Here is an 11,023-nt window from a genome sequence, read left to right on the forward strand (position 1 = left end):
GTACACTACTATACCATATCAAGGCACTCACATCTGTAGATGTTAAGAGCAAGGAGGTGGTGAGTACTATAGTACTACTAGACAAGGCCATAGTACTAGGTACACTGTTATAAGATCAATACACTCTGCATCTGTAGAGTTCCCAAGAGCAAACTGGAGAGGTAGAGTACTATAGTACTACTACACAATACTATAGTAGATACACTTATAGAAGATCAATACAGTCTGCATCTGTAGAGTTAGAAAGAGCAAACTGGAGGTGGTGAGTACTATAGAGGTAGATGTTATAGACTAGGACACTACTACACAATAGATGTTATACTACACTACTATACCAGTATCAATACACTCTGCATCTGTAGAGTTCCCAAGAGCAAACTGAGGTGGTGAGTACTATAGTACTACTACACAATACTATAGTACTAGATGTTATATAACAGGACTACACAATACTATAGTACCTAGGACACTACTATGACCATATCAATACACTCTGCATCTGTAGAGTTCCCAAGAGCAAACTGCTGAGGTGACCTATAGTACGGGCTCCTGTAGTGACAATACTATAGTACTACTATACCTATCAATACACTCTACATCTGTAGAGTTCCCAAGAGCAAACTGGAGGTGGTGAGTACTCAGTACTACTACACAATACTATAGTACCTCTACACAATACTATAGAGGTAGACTAGGACACTACTACACAATACTATAGTACTACTACACTACTATACCATATCAATACACTCTACATCTGTAGAGTTCCCAAGAGCAAACTGGAGGAGGTGGTGAGTACTATGACCTACTACTATAGTACTACTAGGACAGGCTCCTATAGTACTACACTACTACACAATACACTACTGCAGTACCTCCAGGACAATACTATATGTTACTGGTTAGTTTACACACTACTATACCATATCTACACTCTGCATCTGTAGAGTTCCCAAGAGCAAACTGGAGGTGGTGAGTACTACTACACAATACTATAGTACTACTACACTACTACACAATACTATGTACTACACAATACTATAGTATACTATAGTGTGTGTACACACTACTATACATATCAATACACTCTGCATCTGTAGAGTTCCCAAGAGCAACTGGAGGTGGTGAGTACTATAGTACTACTACAGTACTACTACACTACTATAGTACTACTACACTACTATACCATATCAATACACTCTGCATCTGTAGAGTTCCCAAGAGCAAACTGGAGGTGGTGAGTACTATAGTACTACTACACAATACTATAGTACTACACACTACTACACAATACTATAGTACTACTACACTACTATACCATATCAATACACTCTGCATCTGTAGAGTTCCCAAGAGCAAACTGGAGGTGGTGAGTACTATAGTACTACTACACAATACTATAGTACTACTACACTACTATACCATATCAATACACTCTACATCTGTAGAGTTCCCAAGAGCAAACTGGAGGTGGTGAGTACTATAGTACTACTACACTACTACACAATACTATAGTACTACTACACTACTATACCATATCAATACACTCTACATCTGTAGAGTTCCCAAGAGCAAACTGGAGGTGGTGAGTACTATAGTACTACTACACAATACTATAGTACTACTACACTACTATACTATATCAATACACTCTGCATCTGTAGAGTTCCCAAGAGCAAACTGGAGGTGGTGAGTACTATAGTACTACTACACAATACTATAGTACTACTACACTACTACACAATACTATAGTACTACTACACTACTATACCATATCAATACACTCTGCATCTGTAGAGTTCCCAAGAGCAAACTGGAGGTGGTGAGTACAACTATAGTACTATAGTACTACTATACTATATCACTACACACTGCATCTCCCAAGAGCAAACAGGTGGTGAGTACTATAGTACTACTACACTACTATACCATATCAATACACTCTGCATCTGTAGAGTTCCCAAGAGCAAACTGGAGGTGGTGAGTACTATAGTACTACTACACAGTACTATAGTACTACTACTATACCATATCAATACACTCTGCATCTGTAGAGTTCCCAAGAGCAAACTGGAGGTGGTGAGTACTATAGTACTACTACACTACTACACAATACTATAGTACTACTACACTACTATACCATATCAATACACTCTACATCTGTAGAGTTCCCAAGAGCAAACTGGAGGTGGTGAGTACTATAGTACTACTACACAATACTATACTATATCAATACACTCAATACACTCTACATCTGTAGAGTTCCCAAGAGCAAACTGGAGGTGGTGAGTACTACTAGCACAGTACTATACTACTACACTACTACACTACTATACCATATCAATACACTCTACATCTGTAGAGTTCCCAAGAGCAAACTGGAGGTGGTGAGTACAACTACACTATAGTACTACTATAAAACTATACTATATCAATACACTCTACATCTGTAGAGTTCCCAAGAGCAAACTGGAGGTGGTGAGTACTATAGTACTACTACAATACTATAGTACTACTACACTACTACACAATACTATAGTACTACTATACCATATCAATACACTCTACATCTGTAGAGTTCCCAAGAGCAAACTGGAGGTGGTGAGTACTATAGTACTACTACACAATACTATAGTACTACTATACCTATATCAATACACTCTACATCTGTAGAGTTCCCAAGAGCAAACTGGAGGTGGTGAGTACTATAGTACTACTACACAATACTATAGTACTACTACACAATACTATACACAGTACTACTACACTACTATACCATATCAATACACTCTACATCTGTAGAGTTCCCAAGAGCAAACTGGAGGTGGTGAGTACTATATAGTACTATAGTACTACTACACACTATACTATATACAATACACTACTACACAATACTATAGTACTACTGGACACTACTACTACATACTATAGTACTACTATAGTACTACTACACTACTATACCATATCAATACACTCTGCATCTGTAGAGTTCCCAAGAGCAAACTGGAGGTGGTGAGTACTACTACTACACAATACTATAGTACTACTACACAATACTATAGTACTACTACACTACTACACAATACTATAGTACTACTACTACGACACTACTATACCATATCAATACACTCTGCATCTGTAGAGTTCCCAAGAGCAAACTGGAGGTGGTGAGTACTATAGTACTACTACAGTACTACTACACTACTATAGTACTACTACACTACTATACCATATCAATACACTCTACATCTGTAGAGTTCCCAAGAGCAAACTGGAGGTGGTGAGTACTATAGTACTACTACACACAAGTACTACTACACTACTACACAATACTATAGTACTACTACACTACTATACCATATCAATACACTCTACATCTGTAGAGTTCCCAAGAGCAAACTGGAGGTGGTGAGTACTATAGTACTACTACACAATACTATAGTACTACTACACTACTACACAATACTATAGTACTACTACACTACTATACCATATCAATACACTCTGCATCTGTAGAGTTCCCAAGAGCAAACTGGAGGTGGTGAGTACTATAGTACTACTACACTACTACACAATACTATAGTACTACTACACTACTATACCATATCAATACACTCTACATCTGTAGAGTTCCCAAGAGCAAACTGGAGGTGGTGAGTACTATAGTACTACTACACAATACTATAGTACTACTACACTACTATACTATATCAATACACTCTGCATCTGTAGAGTTCCCAAGAGCAAACTGGAGGTGGTGAGTACTATAGTACTACTACACAATACTATAGTACTACTACACTACTACACAATACTATAGTACTACTACACTACTATACCATATCAATACACTCTACATCTGTAGAGTTCCCAAGAGCAAACTGGAGGTGGTGAGTACTATAGTACTACTACACAATACTATAGTACTACTACACTACTATACTATATCAATACACTCTGCATCTGTAGAGTTCCCAAGAGCAAACTGGAGGTGGTGAGTACTATAGTACTACTACACAATACTATAGTACTACTATACTATATCAATACACTCTGCATCTGTAGAGTTCCCAAGAGCAAACTGGAGGTGGTGAGTACTATAGTACTACTACACAATACTATAGTACTACTATACCATATCAATACACTGTACATCTGTAGAGTTCCCAAGAGCAAACTGGAGGTGGTGAGTACTATAGTACTACTACACTACTACACAATACTATAGTACTACGACACTACTATACCATATCAATACACTCTACATCTGTAGAGTTCCCAAGAGCAAACTGGAGGTGGTGAGTACTATAGTACTACTACACTACTATAGTACTATCACTACTATACTCTACACATCTGTAGAGTTCCCAAGAGCAAACTGGAGGTGGTGAGTACTACAGTACTATACTACTACACAATACTACACTACTATACCATATCAATACACTACTACATCTGTAGAGATCCCAAGAGCAAACTGGAGGTGGTGAGTACAACTACACAATACTATAAAACTATACTATATCAATACACTCTACATCTGTAGAGATCCCAAGAGCAAACTGGAGGTGGTGAGTACTACACAATACTATAGTACTACTACACTACTACACAATACTATAGTACTACTATACCATATCAATACACTCTACATCTGTAGAGTTCCCAAGAGCAAACTGGAGGTGGTGAGTACTATAGTACTACTACACTACTACACAATACTATAGTACTACGACACTACTATACCATATCAATACACTCTACATCTGTAGAGTTCCCAAGAGCAAACTGGAGGTGGTGAGTACTATAGTACTACTACACTACTACACAATACTATAGTACTACTACACTACTACACAATACTATAGTACTACTACACTACTATACTATATCAATACACTCTACATCTGTAGAGTTCCCAAGAGCAAACTGGAGGTGGTGAGTACAACTACACAATACTATAGTACTACTACACTACTATACCATATCAATACACTCTACATCTGTAGAGTTCCCAAGAGCAAACTGGAGGTGGTGAGTACTATAGTACTACTACACTACTATACTATATCAATACACTCTACTACATCTGTAGAGTTCCCAAGAGCAAACTGGAGGTGGTGAGTACAACTACACAATACTATAGTACTACTACACTACTATACCATATCAATACACTCTACATCTGTAGAGTTCCCAAGAGCAAACTGGAGGTGGTGAGTACTATAGTACTACTACACTACTATACTATATCAATACACTCTACTACATCTGTAGAGTTCCCAAGAGCAAACTGGAGGTGGTGAGTACAACTACACAATACTATAGTACTACTACACTACTATACCATATCAATACACTCTACATCTGTCCCCAAGAGCAAACTGCTACACAATACTACTACACTATAATACTACTACACTATAATACTACTGCACTATATACTACTGCACTATAATACTACTGCACTATAATACTACTGCACTAGAATACTACTGCACTATAATACTACTACACTATAATACTACTGCACTATACACATCACTACTATACTATAATATTAGTACACTATAATACTATAATACTACTGCACTATAATACTACTGCACTACACACATCACTACTACACTATAATACTACTACACTATAATACTACTGCACTATAATACTACTGCACCATAATACTACTACACTATAATACCACTCCACTATAATACTACTCCACTATAATACTACTGCACCATAATACTACTGCACCATAATACTACTGCACTATAATACTACTGCACTACTACACATACTACTATACTATAATACTAGTACACTATAACACTATAATACTACTGCACTATAATACTACTGCACTATAATACTATCACTACTACACTATAATACTACATACATAATACTACTGCACTATAATACTGCTACACTATAATACTGCCACTATAATACTACTACACTATAATACTACTACTGCACTATATATACTACTGCACCATAATACTACTATACTATACTACTACACTACTACTACAACACTATAATACTACTACACTATAATAGGTACTGCACTATAATCACTACTGCACTATAATACTACTACACTACACACTATAATAATACTACTGCACCATAATTCTACTACACTATAATACTACTACACTATAATACTACTACACTATAATACTACTGCACTATAATACTACTGCACTATAATACTACTACACTATAATACTACTGCACCATAATACTACTACACGATAATACTACTACACTATACACATCACTACTACACTATAATACTACTACACCATAATACTACTGCACCATAATACTACTGCACTATAATACTACGGCAATATAACACTATAATACTGCTACACTATAATACTGCTACACTATAATACTGCTACACTATAATACTGCTACACTATAATACTGCTACACTATAATACTGCTACACTATAATACTACTACACTATAATACTACTATACTATATTACTACTACACTATGTTACTACAACACGTAGTCTCTCTATACTATACCTTATCGGTACAGTGTCATTTTACATCTCTCACACACCTGAGGTGTATTCATTAGTGCACACCGTAGCAAAACATTTTGCAACGAAAACAATGGTTCCTAATTGGACAAATTCACGTTTGTTCCTCCCCATTTCAGTTGCTAGTGGGTTAACCCTCTCTCTCTCTCTGTGTCTCTCTCTCTCTCTCGCTCTCTCTCTCTGTCTCGCTCTCTCTGTCTCGCTCTCTCTGTCTCGCTCTCTCTCTGTCTCGCTCTCTCTCTCTGCTCTCTCTCTGTCTCTCTCTGTCGCTCTGTCTCTCGCTCTCTCTCTGTCTCGCTCTCTCTCTGTCTCGCTCTCTCTCTCTGTCTCGCTCTCTCTCTCGCTCTCTCTCTGTCTGTCTCTGTCTCGCTCTCTCTCTGTCTCGCTCTCTCTCTGTCTCTCTCTCTGTCTCTCTGTCTCTCTCTCTGTCTCGCTCTCTGTCTCTGTCTCTCTCTCTCTCTCTGTCTCGCGCTCTCTCTCTCTCGCGCTCTCTCTACAGGGGAGGATTATAGAGTGCACCCACTGTGGCTGCCGAGGCTGCTCCGGCTGAATCGTCAGGATCATCGCCTGGCTGTTCTACTCTGGCTCGTCAGGTCTGGATCGCCTGGCTGTTTTGCTGTGGGGATCGTCTAGCCTTGCCTGGCTGTTTTGCTGTGGGGATCGTCTAGCCTGGCCTGGCTGTTCTGTTCTGGATCGTCAGTTATTTTCTACGGGACATCAGGGCTCATCTACTCCACCTGTGTGCTTCATTACCTTGGAGCGGCTAATCTCAAATACACCCCTACCCTCTAGCCCCCTACTCTCTAGCCCCCTACTCTCTAGCCCCCTACTCTCTAGCCCCCTACTCTCTAGCCCCCTACTCTCTAGCCCCGTACTCTCTACCCCCCTACTCTCTACCCCCCTACTCTCTAGCCCCCTACTCTCTAGCCCCCGTACTCTCTACCCCCGTACTCTCTACCCCCGTACTCTCTAGCCCCCTACTCTCTAGCCCCCTACTTCTCTCTCTAGCCCCTACTCTCTAGCCCCCTACTCTCTAGCCCCCTACTCTCTCTACCCCTACTCTCTACCCCCTACTCTCTACCCCCCGTACTCTCTAGCCCCGTACTCTCCCCCCGTACGCTCTGGCCCCCCGTATGCTCTCTACCCCCCGTACTCTCTAACCCCTACTCTCTAGCCCCTACCCTCTAGCCCCTACCCTCTAGCCCCCTACTCTCTAGCCCCCATTTACTCTCTAGCCCCAGTCACTCTCTAGCCCCTACTCTCTAGCCCCCACTCTCTAGCCCCTACTCTCAGCCCCTACTCTCTTGCCCCTACTCTCTTGCCCCTACTCTCTTGCCCCTACTCTCTAGCCCCCTAATCTCTAGCCCCTACTCCCAGTATAGGGGTGTCTTTGTGATTGGGCAAGGTTATTGTTACCATCCAGCTGTTTAGTACACACCATGGTCATTATTAAGTGCTATTGTACCTCATTTACAATGAAGAGGGCTGTGGGACAGGGAAGAGGGCTGTGGGACAGGGAAGAGGGCTGTGGGACAGGGAAGGAAGGGCTGTGGGACAGGGAAGGGGGCTGTGGGACAGGGACAAGGGGGCTGTGGGACAGGGAGGAGGGCTGTGGGACAGGGAGGAGGGCTGTGGGAGACGGCAGGGAGGAGGGCTGTGGGAGGGCAGGGAGGGAAGAGGGCTGTGGGACAGGGAGGAGGGCTGTGGGACCAGGGAATGGGATGAGCCTTCTTACTTTTGAACATGTCAACCTGATGTACCTTTTTTATAATTTCAATTAAAACTCTCTTGTTTTAAATAATGCCGTCTGTGTGTATGTGCCACGGGTGGGATCTGAACCAGGGTCTAATGTGAATAATAATAATATATGCCATTTAGCAGACGCTTTTATCGGACCAAAGACAATGTGACTTACCAGTCATGTCATGCATACATTCTACCAAGAGGACAATGGGCTGGTCGGACCAAGAGGACAATCGAACCCACTACCCTGGACCGTTACAAGCGCCATGCTCTACCAACTGAGCTACAGAAGGACCACGTTGGAGAAACCAGAGGACGTCTTGACCATCACACCAAGAGGACAATGTGAATTCACCATGGCACGGCTGCCTCATCAGACCAAGAGGACAATGTGAATTCACCATGACACGGCTGCCTCATCGGACCAAGAGGACAATGTGAATTCACCATGGCACGGCTGCCTCATCGGACCAAGAGGACAATGTGCCTCATCATCGGACCAAGAGGACAATGTGAATTCACCATGGCACGGCTGCCTCATCGGACCAAGAGGACAATGTGAATTCACCATGACACGGCTGCCTCATCACCAGAGGACAATGTGAATTGAGTTCTCAGACCAAGAGGACAATGAAACCAGACTCTCTGCCTCATCTCTGAACCAGACATCTCTTCTAGTCTATAGTCTCAATAAACAACAACATCTCCTCTAGTCTCTAACAACATCATCTCCTCTAGTCTCTAACAACATCTCTTCACGTCTACATCTCTCTAGTAACAACATCTCTTCTAGTCTTTAACAACATCTCTTCTAGTCTCTAACAACATCTCTTCTAGTCTCTAACAACATCTCTTCTAGTCTCTAACAACATCTCTTCTAGTCTCTAACAACATCTCTTCTAGTCTCTAACAACATCTCTTCTAGTCTCTAACAACATCTCTTCTAGTCTCTAACAACATCTCTTCTAGTCTCTAACAACATCTCTTCTAGTCTCTAACAACATCATCTCTTCTAGTCTCTCAACCATCTCTTCTAGTCTCTAACAACACCATCTTCTGTCTCTCTACCATCTCTTCTAGTCTCTAACAACATCTCTTCTAGTCTAACATCTCTTCTAGTCTATATAATACATCTAGAACACTAGTCTCTAACACCATCTCTGACCTGTCTAACATCTCATCTACATCTAATACTAGAACACTGGGTTCCACCATCTCTGACCTCCTTTTTAGCTCTCAGCATCTATTAACGCCAGAACATCTCTTCTTCCACCATCTCTGACACACATGACTGTTAGTCTCAATCTGCTAAATGGCATATATTATTATTATCTCTGACCTAGAACACTGGGTTCCACCATCTCTGACCTGTTTACCTCAATACATTAATACTAGAACACTGGGTTCCACCATCTCTGACCTGTTAACCTCAATATATTAATACTAGAACACTGGGTTCCACCATCTCTGACCTGTTTACCTCAATACATTAATACTAGAACACTGGGTTCCACCATCTCTGACCTGTTTACCTCAATACATTAATACTAGAACACTGGGTTCCACCATCTCTGACCTGTTTACCTCAATACATTAATACTAGAACACTGGGTTCCACCATCTCTGACCTGTTTACCTCAATACATTAATACTAGAACACTGGGTTCCACCATCTCTGACCTGTTTACCTCAATACATTAATACTAGAACACTGGGTTCCACCATCTCTGACCTGTTTACCTCAATACATTAATACTAGAACACTGGGTTCCACCATCTCTGACCTGTTTACCTCAATACATTAATACTAGAACACTGGGTTCCACCATCTCTGACCTGTTTACCTCAATACATTAATACTAGAACACTGGGTTCCACCATCTCTGACCTGTTTACCTCAATACATTAATACTAGAACACTGGGTTCCACCATCTCTGACCTGTTAACCTCAATATATTAATACTAGAACACTGGGTTCCACCATCTCTGACCTGTTTACCTCAATACATTAATACTAGAACACTGGGTTCCACCATCTCTGACCTGTTTACCTCAATACATTAATACTAGAACACTGGGTTCCACCTTGACATCTCTGACCTGTTAACCTCAATACATTAATACTAGAACACTGGGTTCCACCATCTCTGACCTGTTTACCTCAATACATTAATACTAGAACACTGGGTTCCACCATCTCTGACCTGTTTACCTCAATACATTAATACTAGAACACTGGGTTCCACCATCTCTGACCTGTTAACCTCAATACATTAATACTAGAACACTGGGTTCCACCATCTCTGACCTGTTTACCTCAATACATTAATCTAGAACATTGGTATCCAGGATTAACTTTTTGTATTTAGTCTCTTAATTAAAAACGGCATAAGGGTGAACACATGTTGATTCTTGGGATGAATGAGCCAATTAGAAGCTGGGGATGAGTATGTAAATGTGATATTTCAGTTATTTATGTCTAAGAACCGGTTTTGCCTTGTCATTATGGGGTATTGTGATGTCATTATGGGGTATTGTGATGTCATTATGGGGTATTGTGATGTCATTATGGGGTATTGTGATGTCATGTGAGTGTGATGTCATTATGGGGTAGTGTGATGTCATTATGGGGTAGTGTGATGTCATTATGGGGTATTGTGATGTCATTATGGGGTATTGTGATGTCATTATGGGGTATTGTGATGTCATTAT

The 11,023-nt window shown here is 40.7% G+C and overlaps 2 long non-coding RNA genes across 5 annotated transcripts; both read right to left on the reverse strand.

Annotated features, from left to right (window-relative positions):
• Positions 1-1,358: 1,358 nt before the first annotated feature.
• LOC127921390 (uncharacterized) lies at positions 1,359-4,533 on the reverse strand. 3 transcript variants are annotated; one of them, XR_008108921.1, is made up of 3 exons: positions 4,396-4,533; positions 2,935-3,025; positions 1,359-1,499 (listed from the first exon to the last, which is right to left on the reverse strand). It is a non-coding gene; the product is annotated as an uncharacterized LOC127921390 (long non-coding RNA). The 3 variants fall into 3 exon arrangements; XR_008108922.1 differs by lacking the exon at positions 1,359-1,499 and adding an exon at positions 2,027-2,105; XR_008108923.1 differs by lacking the exon at positions 1,359-1,499 and adding an exon at positions 2,520-2,646 and having other exon boundaries at positions 2,954-3,025.
• A 5,116-nt stretch (positions 4,534-9,649) lies between these two features.
• On the reverse strand, positions 9,650-10,747 carry LOC127921393 (uncharacterized). Of its 2 annotated transcripts, XR_008108975.1 has the most exons (4): positions 10,576-10,747; positions 10,303-10,523; positions 9,783-10,250; positions 9,650-9,730 (listed from the first exon to the last, which is right to left on the reverse strand). It is a non-coding gene; the product is annotated as an uncharacterized LOC127921393 (long non-coding RNA). The 2 variants fall into 2 exon arrangements; XR_008108976.1 differs by lacking the exons at positions 9,650-9,730; positions 10,576-10,747 and having other exon boundaries at positions 9,753-10,250; positions 10,303-10,362; positions 10,420-10,566.
• Between the last annotated feature and the right edge of the window lie 276 nt (positions 10,748-11,023).

The sequence above is a fragment of the Oncorhynchus keta genome, unplaced genomic scaffold, assembly GCF_023373465.1.
Source record: "Oncorhynchus keta strain PuntledgeMale-10-30-2019 unplaced genomic scaffold, Oket_V2 Un_contig_22294_pilon_pilon, whole genome shotgun sequence".
NCBI lineage: Eukaryota > Metazoa > Chordata > Actinopteri > Salmoniformes > Salmonidae > Oncorhynchus > Oncorhynchus keta.